Genomic DNA, 17491 nt, shown 5'->3' with positions numbered 1-17491 from the left:
TTCCCTGAGCACCAGCTGGAAGCTGCACCAGGGACTTGCCGGCAGGACAATACCTCCAAACATACTGCAACCTTGAGCAGGAAAGTTGCACGCTTGAATTTGCTGCTTTCAGCTGAATCCTCCCTCTCGCTTAGAGACTCGGAAGACAGAGGAGGCTTGGGAGCAGCAGCTCGCAGCTGCCGTGGCAGATGGATGGTTATCACGGGTCTTGGCGGTACAGGCTGCATACTTATGTCTTCCTGAGGAAGGGGCATATCCTGTGACCTCGTCGAGAGCATGCGAGGAAGAATCCCACTATGTTTTCAATGACAAAAGCTGGGACCTGAAGCCTTCACCCCTTTCCCCAAGTCCTCCCTCCACCAGAACTGCACAGGGTTGGACCCAGCCTGAAAAGATCTTCCTGACTCAGGAGACAAAAATAAACAGCGATGTAAAAAGCTTCCCTGCATTATCACTTCTCTATTTGAACCTGGAACAAGGGCCCTGAAGAGGAACAGAGTGTAATTGCAGTGTCCACAGAAAAGAAATACTAATGAAAACAGGCAGAGCCAGGAGAATTCGCAAAGAAGAGGCATAGCAGAGCAAGTATTTATTACCCTGGCACTTAACACTCCGGCTGACAGGTGTCTTAGGGAAGCAATAGCCAGCTTTTATTATTAGGTGCTTATACCACAGCAGTGCTCAGAGGGGGAACTGTTGATGTACGGCTCCTGCAGTGAAGGACATTTGGGAGCAGATAAATGTGTCCCCTGTGCCCGGACAGCCCAGAGCCCCACTCAGCCGGATGAAGGAAAATGTCCCCTGGGATGCAGTGCTCTTCCTCTGCCCTTCAAGGGTCCTCAGCCTCTGTAGCTATTCCAGAAGCCTCCTCCTGGGGTGGGGTAAGAGCCCCAAAGCCAGCCGGGAGTTAGCATTCATGCATTTGGGTGATGGGATCAAAAATCCCAACATCAGCTTGGGGTTCCCCCTGTGGAAGGAGCTCTCAGCTCTGCTTCCCTCTCCCCATAATGTGAGTAGGTCTGACACCGCAGGATTCCCACTCGTGGGGCTCTTCCATCGCTGTGCTGCTGCCTGCGAGTGAATGGCACTTCTTCCTGCAAAGCCCGGTTCCTCCTGACCGAGCTCATCCATCAGCAGCTTGTCAGCAGGAACATGATTTGAGACTTTGCGGTCGCCCCACTCCACAGAGAAAGTTTGCGCTTGATGGATTTGTGGCTTGCTGGGATTCACTCTCCCTTAAGCTTTCACATGTTGGCAGGCTGCGGGGGCCCCGTGGGGGGTCCCGGGCTTTGGCACCTGAAGCACACGCTCCTGCGAACTGGAGGTGGCAAAAAGTGGCTGTGGCTTCTCTCCTGCCTGCCCCCAGCACCTTCCCTTTTCATGTTAGGGGTACAGGTGCAGCAGCCCGAGCAGCAAGACAGGCTGCTTCCCAGCACAGACTTGCTCAGGTCCATTTGTGGATGCTCACATCCCTTTGTCAGGCGATCTGCCCGGAGCTGTGGGCATGGGTTTCGACCACACAAAAGCTCCTGGTAGTGGGAAAGCCACCCTTTCAGCTCCCAGAGAGAAAATTTTTGAAAAACAGCACTGGGTGGTTTCCTTTGGAAGGGGAGAGGCGTTGGAGCTAGCTGAGCATTAGGCATTTTATAAAAGCACTTTGGAATCCCTGATAAATAGCAATCTAGGAATTGACAGGAGTGGTTTCAGCAGAGGTGGTATTGCAGCCGTGATAGTCTAAGGACGTAAGTGAGGCAAGGCTGGTAGGAAGAAGTATTTTTTTTATTACCCAGATAGCACAGCCAGGGAAAAGAAGCCAGGCTTTCAAGACCACAAACTCCTCTTCTGATCTGGTGCCATAAACTTCAGGCTTAGGCCTGTGAAGGGCTGGGCTGGGCTGGCTTGGTAATGAGGCAATCGGGGAGAAAAAGCTCCTTGGTCCATGCTGCCTAGCAAGCCGCTTATAGGGGAAAAGGTATTTCTTAGGCTTTTGTGAGGAATGGGGGAGAACAGGAAACATAATAGCACTGCTGAGTTTATTCAGAAAAAGAAAAAAATCGTGCAATGTTCATGATTTAAAAAAATAAATAAAAGAGGGAGATAAAAATACATAGGGTACAGACAGAAACCTCCTCTAAAGTTAATGTGCAATTTTTTCAGCACACATGGGTTTTGCATTTGCACAAGGAGCAGTAAGTCTCTGGTCGGATCCCAGCTCAGCTATACATCAGCACAGCCCTGTGCTGGAAAGGACTGTAACTCATCAGCCTATCTCTGGCACTTGAGGGCGGTTGTTTAGGCTCCTCTTACAATTCCTCCTTGCTGTTGTGAATCTTTAAGTATCTGCGCCAGACTGTAATCCCCAGTTTGACCGTAAAGCTGGCCTTTACCTTCACACTGCCTTATTACATCCAGTTTAAATTATGAGGGGCATTGAGACAGGGTTGATAAGGAGGATTTATTAAGCTTGAATGACCATCTATAGCGATGCAGCACTGAGTGACTCCCACTCCAATTCCAACTCCAATTCCTTTTTCTTCTCCCTCTCCTGGAGAACAGCTGCTGCCAGAATACACTCGTTACCAAGTGTGACCCCTCAAGCAACTGGTGTTGGAAGGCTTCACTCAGGGAGGAGAGGATTGGGTTCAGCTGACTGTGGTTATAAAGGGAGGCATCTCTCCAAGTAACTGGCTTGGGAGAGCTCTGCTCCAGAGGTGTGGGGTTTGTAAATGGTCCTGGGCAGGGGAATTCCTGGAGGTTTGTCACCTCATGGAGGTGGTGTGGTGGCCTGGGTGAGGAGTAAAGATGTGCAAAGTCTGGGTACTGGGGTAGGAACGTTGGGTGGGTTATGCGGTGGTCACAGGAGCTCAGGGTGGTGAGGAGCAGCAAAACAAAAATCAGCTCCTGAGTACTGGGAACACCAGTGGCTGTCTGCTGGGATGTGCAGGTAGCTGTGCCACGTCCCAGGGTGGAAAGCAAGCCTGTGGCAGAGCAAAGCTACTCCTCTTCTGCACCCCATCAGGGGTGCTGGGAGGAGGTCGGCCTCCTCCATAGGGTTTTTAAAGAATTAATGAGTAGGATTTGGGTGACATTTCCCTTCCTGTGCTAAGTTTGGAGTGTAATTGTTCTGCTGCTTGTTTGGGCTTTTTGCAGCCCTGCTGTCTGGGGAGCTTGTTTGCGTAATTTTGTTGGGTCCCGGCTAATAATGACGTCACTTAAAAACAATTCATTTTGCTGGACCGAGAGTGGGCTTCGTTGTCATGGCAACCTTTGATTCGGAGACTTGCGGGAAGGAGACAGGTAAGTGCTTGAAATTGCCATATTTCAGCATGGTTTCAAATGCCTCAGAAGTCTAAGACCGGTTTTCCATAAATGAAATTTCAAGTCGTGTTGAAATACTTTGTAAACAAAATTCATTTATTGCCTGAGGAAAATGGGGCGGAATTTAGATGGAGAAAACACTTTTCTAAAAATGAAGGTTTCATGAAGCATTCTGCCAACTAACGGGAGTTTAATGCAATCAGGGTGTGCTAATGCTGCTTTGCTCCCCAAAACAGCTTGGTAAAGATGCCCTTTCCCTGAAAGGGGTGACAGTCCCCCCTACAGCTGCCCAGGGAAAGGGATTTACCCTGTGTGCTGTGGGGGGCAGCACCTGCAGAGGTCATGGAGAGGGATGGATGCAGATCTGATGAGAGAAATCTTTAATTGCTTTCAAAGGCAACCCCATGTTTGTTGTGCATTATATTATCTGGATCAAAGAAACAATTTGTTCCCAAAAATTGGATCAAAGTGTGTTACCTTAGCCAAAATACTTTGGAAGGCTCCCTTATAGCTAGATATCTACGTGCTTATTACATATTATTCTGATCATGAGTGCTCATGGTTTCTGTGAAAATCAGACCTGGACGATGTAAGCCCCTGTGGATATCAGAAAGCCTGAACTGGGGTTTTGGAGAGACATTTCAGCCTGGGAAGGGCTGGGCTTCTGGCGAGAGACTCCCAGTTTGGAGATGCCGTGTGCCATCAGGGAAAGCTGTGTTGTGCTGACTTCATTTCAAAATGAAAATCATGTTGGCAACTTGGTTGGGGGCTTTGATTCTGCAAACTCCTAAATATTGTCTATGGGGGCACCCAAAGGTCTGCGAGTGGAGTTGTTTGTATAAGGACAGGCTGGTGCACTGCCCCACCAGGATGTGGGTTGAACACTTATCTGGACCCTGACACCTGCCTGAAATCCTGCATCCCTTTCTTTGCCTGGAATAAGGTGGTCATTTGGGGTTGACTTTCCTTCAGAGGTGAAAGAATCAATTGGCACCTAAACTCAGGCACAGAAAGTCAGCCTTTAAGGCACGGGGCAAAGGCACAAGGTGCTATTTCAGCTGGCATCCCCAGGGAGCAGAAGTCACTGAATGCAATGTCAGAGCTGGCATCAGCTCCTGCCTGTTCAAGACCCTTCCCCAACAGGATGGATGCTCAGGGCAGCTCCGGAGAACTGCACTGGCCACAGCAGGATGAGAGCAGGTCCTGCGGCAGTGGTGAGGAGGGAGCTGTGGGGGCACGTAACCCCAGGGAGGGCAGGGAACTGGGTCTGCACTTCTCATGCTTGCAGGGAGTCTCTTGCTGGTGTATATAGACAGTGCCTGAAATAGAAGCTTTTTTGGAAACAGCAAGGAAAAAAAAAAAGGCATTTCGGAAGGACTCCAACCCTTTTCCATGTGATTTGCCCAACCCTTCAGAGCGGTGGTTGCTTTTTTTTTGGTGGTGAAAGCTATTCAGGGAATTTGACCTGGATTTTTGCATCACTTTGGGTGCCTGGAAATTGCATGTATATAAAGTAAATAAGTCATTTGCTGAGAAGTTATTGCCCAGCTATGTGTGGGGGGAAGGCAGGTATTTCAAAACTTAGCTCAGCTTTAGTGCAGGTGATTCCTGTGCTCACAATTTACGGGCACAGAAGAGCTGATATACTGGGAGAGCCAAAATGCTTGTCACAAGAGTATCCAGTTTCTGATAGCAGTCAAACAGCAGATGCATGACAGTGAAAGCCTAAGATTATAGGAAGCATCTTGCAGAGCTTCCCTGGGGTTCTTTCTCAGCTTCCAGCAATCTGTGGCTCAGGGATTTGCCAGTAAAAGATGTGTCCTTGTGCTTAATAGTTCTCACTGGATTTCCTGCTGCTGTGCTGTGAGTTGGCCCAGTAGCTTTGTAAACTCGTAACAGCCATGTCCACGTCCTGCAGAAAGGAGTTTTCCTGCTGCTTTGTGGCATGAAGAACTTTCAGTTAGGCTTTGGGTCTGTTTTTCCCCCTTTCATTGCATGTCCACTGGTGAGTTTGTGTTAGAAAAGAAGGTGAGCCCTGGATCCTTGTCCATCCTTTCCCTACCTCATGCAATTATACACTTGGACTTGGGGCCCTTCATCCCCATGTAAGAGCCCTTCCAGCTGGAAGAGTCATGGCTCTGGGGGCTGAGGGAGCTGCGAAGCCACGGCTGCAGGATGTGACCTGGCATGGACAAGCTGTGCTGAGCATGGCAGGCAAAGGCACGATGTGCTTTCGTCTCTTCATACCTCCATGTACAGCTGCTCCTGAGTAGAAGATGAGAGGTGTGGAGCAGCAACATGATGTACATGTGCCCAGAAAGGTGGGGTTAATGTGGTACATCTGTGCCCTTCAGATGTGTGCCTGTTGCTCAGTGTCTGACTTAGGGCTTCCCGGAGTGCCCTTGGTGATGTTTGCTCCACACAGAGCACCTGGGTGCTGCCATGCCAGGACCCTCTTGTGACCAGTGGGGTGTGCAGTGCACCTGAGCATGGGTTCTGTGAGCGGCAACATTTCCAAAAATCAGACTGGATGACTCCAGAGTGTACTGAGACATCTCATGTTGCACACGAGCTCAGTCCACAGGCTGCAGGAGCGGTGCCTGTAGCACCTCGGTGCTCTCCACCCCAGAAGGAGCTATAGGAGCCTGTTCTGCAGAGTGCTGCTTTTCGCAGAAGCTGACTGAGAGTGCTGTCAGGCTGCAGCTCTCAGTTAGCAGCACTTGAAGTAAATGAGATTTACATAAAGGAGGGACCGATGAAAGCTCCATGGGGGCAGCAGGGTGCTTGGAGCTGCCATCTCCGAGCCTCCCTCTGCAGCTCTGCCCTGACCCCAGCTTCCCTGCTGTCCTGGCTGGGGCTGCTAATGGTGCTGTCAGGGCTGTCAGGTCCCTCTGTCCCCATCAACACCCAGCTCTTCCCATCCTCCCTTGCCCTTGCTCTGCTCAGCGGGGGCACTTCCATCTCACACCAAAGGGTTTTTATGGTTTTGCTCCCAGCTGCTGGCTGCCAGTCGTGCCCAACAATAGCAGGGAGTTTTAATGATGTAGATAAATATTTCTTGAGAGCCGAGAATTCACTTTATTAGTGATCAGGACAGCTTTTCAGGGACAAAACATGGATTTAGAGTTTAATCCCTGGCTCTTGCTGTGTTGCGAGCGCTCTCTAAAACCTTTGTGGACACCAAGGCCATTTTGGAGTTTCAAAGTTAAACAATCCCTCTCTCTCCTCCTTGTAATCACCAGGAGGAGGATTGGAGAATCAAAGCCTCAGATGTGAATATATTCAGCTCTTAAGGTGTCTCTCTGCCTTGAACCTGCTTGTATGGCCCGTCTCCAAATCTTCCTAGCTTATTTCCTGCGCAAAGGGCTTGAGCCGGTCAGAGAAGTTCAATCTCTCTGATGCATGGTTATGTTGCAAATAAAAGTGATGATGCATTTTAGCATAAATAAATATTAATTTGTTTTTTTCACCATTTCATTTATTTGCCATCTGTGATTCTCCTGATTAGAAAATCATAGCGTCATCTAATCAAGGACAGGAAAGGATGAGCTGGGGCTTCACTGGCCCATCCTGCAGCACAGAGATCACCTTGCAGATGGATGAACCTGGTGGCTAATCAGTGGCTGAACATCGGTTATCCCAAGTACTGGGCAAAGAGTTAAAAATTTGCCCCGATGAATTCCAGTGATGTGGTCCAGCTCCAGGGCAAAGAGAAGTGGGGGTTCAGCTCCAGAAAGCCCTGGCTTTGAATGGCCCTCTCCTGGCCAGCCCTAAAATTCTGGAAACCTCCTCAAAACTTAGTAATGAGATGCTTGGGAAGAGAAGGGAAAACACAGAAGGTAACCAAAAAGTAATCTGCAAGGAAAAAAAATAAAAATCAGTGGACAAAAGGCTTTGTTGTGCCAGCAGTGGAGCCACTCAGGCAGCTACAATAGCATGCTCCCTCCTCATTCTTTGTGCCCCAGCTCTGTACTTTTGTGGTTATTATCTCGCCTGGACCAGATGGGTGTTGACAAACAATAGACCAGGTAGCTCTGATTTTTCCTTGTATGCATGGTCAAAGGGAAGGAGTCATCTGCCCTTCGGAGTCTGATTTGTCATTGTCCTCACACTGCTTTACTCTCTCCGCTCCACAGTGCGGAACAAAGACCTGAATTATGGCAGAAGATGAATGGGGGCTTTGGGAAACTATTAGAACAATTAGGCACCAAAGCACAGCACGGAGGGAGGGCAGAGGGTTGCCACTGTAAGAGCCTGAGTCTTTTGAGATCTGGGAAGGTTTGGAGCTGCTCCTCCAGAGGGAAAGCAGGAGAGGGAAGCAGAGGAAGGTCTGCAGTGGTGGCAGCAGCTACATCGGCTGTCCTGTGACCAGATGGATGGATCAGGGAGCCTGAGGGCAGCCTGACTGTGCTGGGTGCTGCCCTGAGATATTTTTGGCTCTGTACCTCCATCCTGGGTGACCTGAGCCATGGTGGGAAACATGGCATGGGGGGGAAGCGGAAAGAAGGAGGCAATTTGCTGCTTGAAAAAAAGCAGTGATGATGAAAAGCTAGAAAAGGGAATAAATCCCATCATAGCTCTGCCATTAATTTTTCTCTGATGTGACAGGAGATGCAGTGGTGTACACGTTTCCCTTCTGCGCTATCCCCAGGATGTAGCCTTCACCTACTAGTCCCAGATTGGAGAAGAGGTTTTATTCCCCCCCAAATTGAACTTTGTGACAATGGAAAATGAGCTCACGACTCTCTGGCTGGCAGGATGGTGTGAAAAAAATAGTGATATAAAAAAAAAACAACAGTAATCTCTTTAGAAAAGAAAGGCCTGGTCTCGCTTGGCAGGTGTTATTTATTTTTCCTAGCAGAGGGAGCAAGGAGTTGCAGCTGGAATCTCTGGTTGGCTTCCCAAGATACTGCTGTGACATTTTAATGATCCAATTCCCCTCAAAGGTGGCATTTTCACTTGTTCTCCTGACCTATCGCTGTACATTTGGTGTGAAACAAACTGCGCCACTATCAGCCCTGACATCTCAGGCCCAGAGAAAAAAAAACTAAGGCTGCGATACTAATGCGGTGGATGGACTCTTCACCCTGCTAATCCCTCTGAGGATGTCTTCTCACCGTGCTCGGCAGCCACGGGCTCTTCAGGAGCACGTCGGTGCGATGCTGCTTGCCCTTGCAGCTTCCACTGGCAGGGGCTGTGGCTCGGTGCATCCAAGTGGTGTTTCCTGGCCCATTTACACCCTGCTCCTGCAGGGCTAGTGGTGATGTTTGTGCTGGTGAGACCCTTTTCTCGCTCTGTAGCATGGCTACAGAGGATGAAGATCTGGGACTTGCAGGACATCCTAAAGCCAGCCTTCACTTTCCACTCTCCTGAGATAAACTGGTTCACACGGGTGTAAAGTGCGTGCAATGAATAACACAACTGCAGCAAAATAGTTTATGTAAAGCACCGACGTGGGAGAAATTTCATAAGAGGTTTCATACCTCAGAAAGTCCTTTTGTCAAAAATAGAAGCATTTTCTCTAAGGAAAAAAAAAAAAAAAAACAACACTCAAGTTTCTTGCACAGTCTTCCTGTTGTGCTGGTGCTCTTCTGACTGCTGTAGGGATCCTTTTTGGGAGTGCGAGCCACTGTCACTGCTCTTTTCTGGGAGCAAACAGGAGCACAGCAGAGCTCCAGGATGGGTTTGTGGTGCTCCCGCTCCAGAGGCACAGGGCGGTTGTGGGGACCGGGAGAATCCAGGCGGAGAATCCAGGCCATGGAAATCAATGCAAATGACTCTGCTTGCTGAGTTGCAAGCCCATTTGCTCTGTAGGAAGCACGGCTGTCAGCAGGGACAGGCGGCGAGAGGGGTGGGATCTCACAGCTTGCGAGATGAGATGGGGAAGGCAGCAGATGCAGGTTTTTCTGGCTTCAGGGAGGGCAGCAGCTCCAAGCGGGCAGGCTGGGTGCAGGGGAACACGAGCAGGGACACGATGGGTCCCGCTGTGAACAGCAGTCGGCCCTGTGGGCAGGGGGACCAGTGCCTGCAGGCGGGCTCTATGCCCTGATAACTGCCCTGGTTGGTTCCCTTGTGCTGGGAAAAACTCTGCTTGTGTTGCAAATTAACATTTCTAGGTGTTTTTAACAATAAATCCCTTTTAGGAGGGGCTTTGTTTTCATCTGGAGATGCATGTGACGGGGTGTGTGCCTCAGTCCTCAATGTTGTTATAGGTTAATTATTGTTAACAATCAGTGATTACCGCTCTCAGAAAGGCTTTTCCCTGCTGGTCAGGGTGCACACGAGGCATTCACAGCTTTTTACTCAGGGACTTCTCCGGGTCCAGCAAGTGCCTTAGATTGCGGCAGGTGGTCTGAGCAGTCCTGTGTGGTGTCTTTTAAAATTTATAATCTAAATACAGCTAGCTAACATCTCTCCATACTCATGTGAAGCTTTGTGCAGGATCTTCTAGACTAAGTCTTGTGGGTTTTCTCCTTTTTGTAAGTTTCTCATGCAGTGAGGCAGCTGGAACAAGCCCAGTGAGGTGTCCAGTGGTAACACATCAGTTTTCAAAGATGCAGCTGAAAAACCTAACACCTGTAGCTATTGCCTTTGCTATGCTTACAAAAATGAAGAAGAGGGGGAAGGAGGCATCAGGAGGTCCCTGGTGAGGCCACTGCAAGGATGGAGAGCCCCCAGGAGACCTGCTGGCCTCAGAGCCAGGCAGACTTGGGCATGGCCATGAGCATCCCCTCCTGCCAGGAGACACTTCCAGCATTGGCCTCTCCACAGTATTTTTTTCCCCTTTTTTTCCTTTCCTGGCAGATCCAGTCGCCAGCTCCTAAAATGGGGTCAGGCATATGGGATCGTGGCAGGAACGAATCCGCCTGGCTCGAGTTCAAGTTCATAAGAAACTCAGTTGCCTTTTCATCTTTTTTCAAACCAAATCCCAAGCATAAATGACGTGGACTAGGCGCTTCCTGGCACCTGCAGCTGCTCCCCAAAATTGACTTTCCTGTCCCCATTCCTGCTGGTGGCGCAGAGCTGCCAGCTGAGCGCCGGCCCCCGCCGCAGCCCCGCGTTGGCACCCAACAAAAGTTCAGCCAGCTCCGAGCGCTTCAGACTCAGCGAATTATTTTCTGACAAAATGTTGGTTTATTGGGAAATTTCCGGCTGGCTCTAATTGGGACAGCTGTTGAGGCGGCAGTTTTCCCGAGAACTAAAAGTCGCTTTCAGATGAGCGCAGCTCTTAAAACGGCTGCTGCTTTGATAACTGCTCATTGCCTTTCTTGTCTGATTATTGAGCTTAGTATCTTCCTGCAAGCTTAAAAAAAAATCCACTTTGCCTGTTTGATCTTTTTTCTTTTGTAAACATTATCTTCAGCCCCCCCTCCTCCTTCAAGGAGAATGTGTCAGTTCAGATTTTACCCTAAACTTGAGCTTTGCAAAAATTAATGTATGTAGCATTTCAGATTAAGAGCTTTTTTAACCCCAAGCTTCCCAGTGTTCATAAACACTGTGGGGGGGGGGGGGGGAAGTCAAACCAAACATTTTCCTTGTAGTCTTAGCATGGGAGATCCTGCCAAGGAAATTAACGGGGCCTGTCTCCACAAAGGGAACAAGCCCATCTCGGTCTGTTGGTGGTACTGAGATGCGCAGCCTGCTAGTTTTCTGTAATGACATTTTTTAACGTAATTGTTTTTCCTTTCTAATTCTACATGCATTTTCACCACCAAACTGAAGAAGTTGGTTAGAGCATGCAGAGGTTCCCAAATAGCTTGTACAGTCCCAGAGTCTATGAGCTGGAAACTTGGTATTCTCTGGGAGTTGGGAGGTGCAAGGCTCGATTAAAGCCCTTGATAAAAGAGTATTATGAGTCTTGCTCTGATCTGCCAGCTCTCCCCGAGCTCATGCCAGGGACCAGATTGCCCCAGGCACTCTGCCGAGTCGCTCAGCTGTCCCCTTCATTCTCACACCAAGGGGCTGCAGTGAGCGGCTCCCTGGGGAATACCCATTACGGATGTGGAAATTGCTCCAGAGCAGAGTGAGGGATGGAGTGAATTTGGTTCAGATTGATTCAAAAGCTTTTTCTTTCTTTCCTTTTTTTTTTTTTTTCCTTCCCCCCTACATGGCTTTCCAGTGAAATGGGAAAAAATGAAAAAAATTCATCTTGTCATCTTGATATTTTGTTCAAACCTAAACAGTGGTTCCTTTTCTCCCCTTTTTATTTAAAGAAGGTCACGTTTTAAATGAATAATGGTGTGCTGATGTGGAAAAACTTGAAGCAATTCATTTAGAAAAAGGATTGGTGAAACGTTTTGGTATTCTTAGAATGTTTCATTTCGAAAGAGATTGGGAAAAAAAAAAATGTTTTGCTGCTCTTTTCTCTTGGATTGTGGTTCTGTTTGTTTTGCTTTTAGCTTAAACTAATTGCCAAATTCTGCTTAAGTTTGCTAATTGTTCAAATGCTGCAAGCCTCTGTTGTGCACCAGAGCTGTGGTTCTTTTAAAACCACGGAAATGTCTGACTGCAAACCACACGTATGCAAGGAGCTAAGAGGAGCCTCCTTACTTTTGGGTCCTTTGTGTTGCTTGCACCGAGAATCATTACCTGACAGTACTGCAACCTTTAATTCCCCTACAGGCAATGCGCAGCGTCGCCCTTGTTCCTAAGCAGGCTGCTAGAAGCCCATGCGATGCCATCGACACCTCCCTGAGCCCCATGCTGATGCCCCTGCTGCTGTGTTTCTGTTTCCCATGTGGAAAGAGCCCAGCAGCCTCCCTGGGGTCCCCAGCTGGTGGGAGACCCTTCTGCATGACCCCAGGACCTATGGGACACACACAGCACCTTGTGCCCAGCTGCTGAGCACCGTCCCACCCTTGGTGGCAGAGGGAAGGGATTTAAATGAAGAGGACCGAAGTTTATATTTAGAGCCGGAGGATGCTCCTTCATCAGATTACGACAGTTTTAAGTAGGTCAGGCTGGAGACCCGAGATACCCGAGTCCCCTTCAAAGGCATCCGTCCGTCACTTATTATTCCAGGCATTTCCCTTTCGCTCTGCCTTCCTTTCACAGCCCTTTGTCGCTGCTTCTGGGCTGTGCCAGCCCTTGCCGTGCATCCCTACACTTGCTCCTTTCATTGCCTTTCCTGTCCCTGTGTCCCCCTTGGCCCTGGGGCCTGGGACTTCAATTCAACAAAGACGAGAAGGGTTTGCAGGGGTTGCATTGCAAAGCTCCTAACCCTATCCCTATTGCTCTCATTTCTTGAAAAACCTGAAATCCCCTCTGCTTTGGCACGGGCAGGTCTCACACGGGTGCATGGCTCTGACCCTTCTGTTCTGGCACCAGAACCAGCAGTGAGCAGCACCCGCTTGTTTTCATTGAGCCCTTCCCTCTATCTCAGCCTGTTACATTTTTCAACTCTCGGTGGGATTTATTTTTTTTAATTTTTTTTTTTAAACTCAAGGCCTCCTTCGAGCTGATCACAAGGGAACGCTGAGTGCTTGTTTTTTAATATTCTGACAGGTGCTATTTTGCTATTTGCTTGTGATGATTCAGGACATTTGCATCTCTTTGTCCTTAATTAAAAAGCGCTTCACCCTTGCTGCAGGGATATGGCAGATTTCTCTTGATCTATTCATTTTTGGGGATTTTTAATCAACATATCCACTCCATCAGTGCGGGTGCATTTCTGACAGGGGGGTGAAGCTTAGCGCAGTGTGTGGAGAGCTGTGTGGGTGTAATTATGGCTTGCTTTTTTTTTTTTTTTTTTTTTTTGGGTGGATTTGACTGCTGTTGAAAGGCGTTCTCTAACAGCCTCCTGGAAGGCAGGAGTCCCCTGTCCACCAAACCCATGTCTGAAGACAAGGGGGAAATTTGCTGCCAAGCTCCCCCAGGAGCTGATGGTTTCCCTTCCCAGGCTTCCCAATGTAGCCGTGGCAGGTGATGAGTACCTGGCTCTGGAATCCACCTCTGCTGCAGAGCACTGTCTGTTTGGAAATACCCAGAGGGGAGGCACCCCAGCACTGCACCCCATGGGGAGCCTGCCGTGTGCTCCCACACCTACTTCTCCCCCCCATAACCCCACTGCCTGGCCCGGCGTGCTTGGTTCCCAGTGCTGCCTTCCCATTCCAGCCTCAAATCATCTCTCTTACAAAATATCAGGCTAAGAAACGAGCCCTGCAAGGCTCCGGCTGCTTTTGCAGTGTTTATCTGTGCAGCTCATGCAGGTCAGGGTGTGCGGGCTTGTGGGAACCTTTGAAGATTATTTCTCTTCATTTTTTGAAGAGACTTCAGTTTCCTCTCGAATCTTTTAACTTCACCTCCTTTCAGCGCATCGGCCCGGTTTCCCTGAGACTTAACAGCGACGAACAAGATTAAGATTGGAGCTTAGCGAGTATTAGGGGAAGATCTCTCATTGCCGACGTGCTGGCAATTACCAGGTCCAGCAGCCAGGCAGCAAAGGGCAGCCACCTCCCCAGAGAGCTTTCACGAACCCCTGTTGGGGTGGCTCTGTGAACGCCACCAACCCAAACACTGCCTTAAGGCATGACAAAATCCAGCCCCTCCTAAAAGCATCCCTCAGGTTCAGGCACTTGAGAGAAAAGGGCATCGGGACATTTCCCTCCTGCTGGTGTGATACCAGAGCTTCGCAGGGAAGGGAAGCAAAGAGACCCTGCAATCCCTTGGAGCTTCCAAGAGGAAAAGAGGTGTGAGAACATGGGCTCGCTGCGGGCAGCTGAACCCTGCCACAAGTGAGCACTATTTACTACTGGATAAACATTCCTGAGGCAGTGTGGAAAGAAATTCCCACATCTCCGGGCAGAAATGCCCTAAAGGTATTAACAAAAAACGTAACTGTGACTCCCTCTGCCTTTCTCAAAGCCTGCCAGGCTGGCGGATGATGGTGTGCCTCAGCTTCCCAGCAGGCATGGAGAAAGTTGGTTAGGGTTAGGGACTGCATGGGATTTGGTCCTGAGCACCATCTTCTGTCCTTGACCTTCCTGGTTCCTTTTCCCCTCCCCTGAACTGATGTTGACAAGGAGCTAGCTTGTCTTGATCCAGAGGCAGAAGTGTTTCTGCAGTGATGAGGAGTAATCACTCCTGTTCCTGCAGCTGCTTGTCCCCAAGGTTTGTGTCAGGAGTTGCAGACCGTTTGGAATATCCTTCCTGGGAGTGATGCTGGTGGTTGCTCACCAAACTACCAGCTCGTGGTCCTGTGCTGGACATCTGATGGATGGATGGCATAGCTGCAAATTCGTGTTTGAAACTGCATTGAGGCACCTCGTGCTCAATTTGCTGAGATTTTTTCCTTTTTTATTTTTTTGCTAAGTACTGCCAACTCTCTCCCCCTCCCCACCCTCTCCTATGTGCATTTTCTCTTCTCACGTATTGATCCCGAGGAGGAATGTAACATTTTAAGCCCTGAGCTGGGGAGCCTGCCAAAAGAGCAGAGCCATAAAGAAAAAGCAAGCAATGGCATCTTTCCCATCCAGGGATGACAGCGAGAACCGTTTTGACACCCAGGATCAGATCACATATCCATTTGGTGATCTCTTCTAACAAAGTAGCTTGAATGAGGGACTGTCCGTGGTGGAAGGGGATGTGGAGGCTCCTTCAGGCCCGGCCTGATGTAGCAGCCAAGGCTGAAAGCAAAGCTCTTGCTCCCATCAGCGCTCCCATCGCCCTCCAGGACAGCGTGTAGCAGCTCTTGCTATGACCTGGGCTGTCCTCCCACTCCTTTCATTCTCCTTGGAAAACATTCACATCACATTTGTTCAGGATCCAAGCACTTCTTTTTTATCCGCAAGCACTGCCAGTTCACTCCTGCACCCAAAAATCAAACCGTGTCCTGTCTGCTTCATACATCATCGCTGTCCGTGTCGGTGGGAAGCCAGAGCCCAGCTGGAGTGGTTATTGATGTCGTGTGAGCCCAGATGAGCATCTGCTGCTGTGCGCGGTGAGCCTGAACAGACAAAACCTCAGCGGTGTCGAACAAATGCCCTGGTAGAGTAAACAAATGTTTCTGGTGTACAGGATGTGCCCCAGTTCAGAGGAGAGAGTTTAGGCTTATGCACGGGGTTTTATCATAGAAGTTTTCCAAAGAGGCCCTGTAGCCAGCTTCTCCTGGGACTTCTCCCATAACAGAGGAAGGAGACCCACTGGAAGTCCTGGTGTGGGAACCTGCATGGCTCCAAGAGGACAGCACACGATGGCCAGGTCACAGCACAGCCCCGTTTTGTTACCATGAGGAGAGCGAGCACCAAGGACAGTGGCTGGGACTGTCCAACAGCACCAGAAGGGACAAAAAGTATTTTGAATGAAATATTTCATCTCCTGTTTAAGTTTGGAGAATCCTGTGACAAGACCTTGAAACAAATGTCTCTTCAAAGTGGAAAACAGGGACTCTTTCCTCCCCAAACACTGGTGTGGGACATCTTGTGCTTCTCAGTGTTCAGACTGAGGGTGGTTCGTTCCTGTTCAAAATAATTTGCTGAATTTGAAAAGGCTTTCTTCCTGCCTCAGCCTACACTGTTGGTATATAAGGTGTTTGTCTGAAAAGCAGCGCCCTCCTTTTGCTTTCCTCCAAGCCCCATCGATGTGTTTCCTTCTTCCCTTTGGTGCAAGTGAAAACCGAAGTGGTGCAGTGAATTTCCCCACGTGCCACTTCACATCCAGCGTCTTGAGGGGGAGCTGAGAGCACATGTACGAACCCCTGGGTTTTCTGTGATCCGTTCAGGACCACAACCTTCCAACAGCTACATCCTCCCCGCGGCTACCAGTGCATCTCTCCCAACTTCAGCTTCATCCAGATCCCTGCAGAACTTCTGGGGCAATCAGGTGCCTCGCTTTGAAGTTTAAAGGGTTCTTTCACCTTCGCCATTGCTTTGATTTCGTTATTTACTCTTTTGACATGTGCTTCCTATAAACCCACCATCCCAGAGCGGCTCCTGTGCTTGCACTAAAAAGAAACATCATCTGCAGCTGCTCCGCTACAAGGAAATTCCATCTCGGAGCGGCGTTGCCTGCAGCTGGCTCCTACGGCTTTGATGCTGCTCAGATCTCATGCTCGAGGGCTTGAGGTGATCATTGCTAGAATCGGCAAGGGAGAGCCTGTGTAGGAAGAGCCTTGAAAAATCACCCAGGTGTGCTGCTGTTATTTACTGTTTGTGCTGCTGTATCCCCCTCGTCCCCACCGAGACCAGCCCTAGCTAGTAGACACTGAATGCGTGTGGGGAAGGGACATCTCCCTGTCCTGCTGAGCAAATGAGGCAGTGGTTAGAGGCACAATGCAGAGAAAAGGAAGCGATTTGCTTGTGCTTGTGTGAGAAAGGCTGTGGTGGGGCCAGGAGAGCCACTTGTCCATGGTGCCACTGCAATACATCCGATGGCATCAAGTCCCAAGCTGTGATCGATGGTACCAGGTCCTCTGGGAGAGGCAGGACCGTGCCCCTCAGGGGACAGGCTCCTGCAAAGCACGGGCTGTAACCAGATGGTGAAGGGCAATTCTTGCTCCTGCATGTAGCTGTAACAAAGTTGGGTCCCAGTAACTCTCATCTAAAACGTGCCAAGGAGGAATCTGCTATCCCTGTTTACAAGCCGGATGCCAGCAGTGAAAAGAACTGCCCAAGGCTGCTTGGCAAACCGGGGAAAGCAGCAGCAGAGAGCTCAAAAACTCACAACCCACCCTCAGCCCCCTGCAGCCCCAGCCACCCCCTGCTCCTACCCACACACTCCCACCCTTTTCCCACGGGCCAGCGGCCCTACAGGTGGGAGAGGACCCGCTGCCGGCTGCAGCTCCTCGGCAGCTCAGCGGGGACCGCTGCCTTGCGTGCTGTAACAATAATTACCCTCAATTATTTCTTTAATTAGCCTTATTTCGTACGTATCGATGGCAAGCGACGACTCCTGGCTCCGCAGAGGGGCAGGGCGAGCACCGTGCCACCCGCCGCTGCTCGCTCCCGGGGGCGCAGCGCTGGCAGATTTTTTGGGAGGGGGAGGCTCAGCGCTGCGCACCCCCCCCCCTCTAAGCTGCTGCCCGGCCCTCCGGGGGCGGGCACGGGCCCCCGAGCGTGGAGCTAGGACCCTGCACGGAGCCCCTCCTCCCCTCGCCGAAGAGATGCCCAACTTTCCCCTGCCTCCCCGGCGGCGCCGAGCGCGGAGCCGGGCGGGAGGCGGCGGGGCTGGAGCGCGG

The sequence above is a fragment of the Aythya marila genome (assembly GCF_965140915.1).
Source record: "Aythya marila genome assembly, chromosome: 13".
Taxonomy (NCBI): domain Eukaryota; kingdom Metazoa; phylum Chordata; class Aves; order Anseriformes; family Anatidae; genus Aythya; species Aythya marila.
This window is presented reverse-complemented; position numbering follows the sequence as displayed.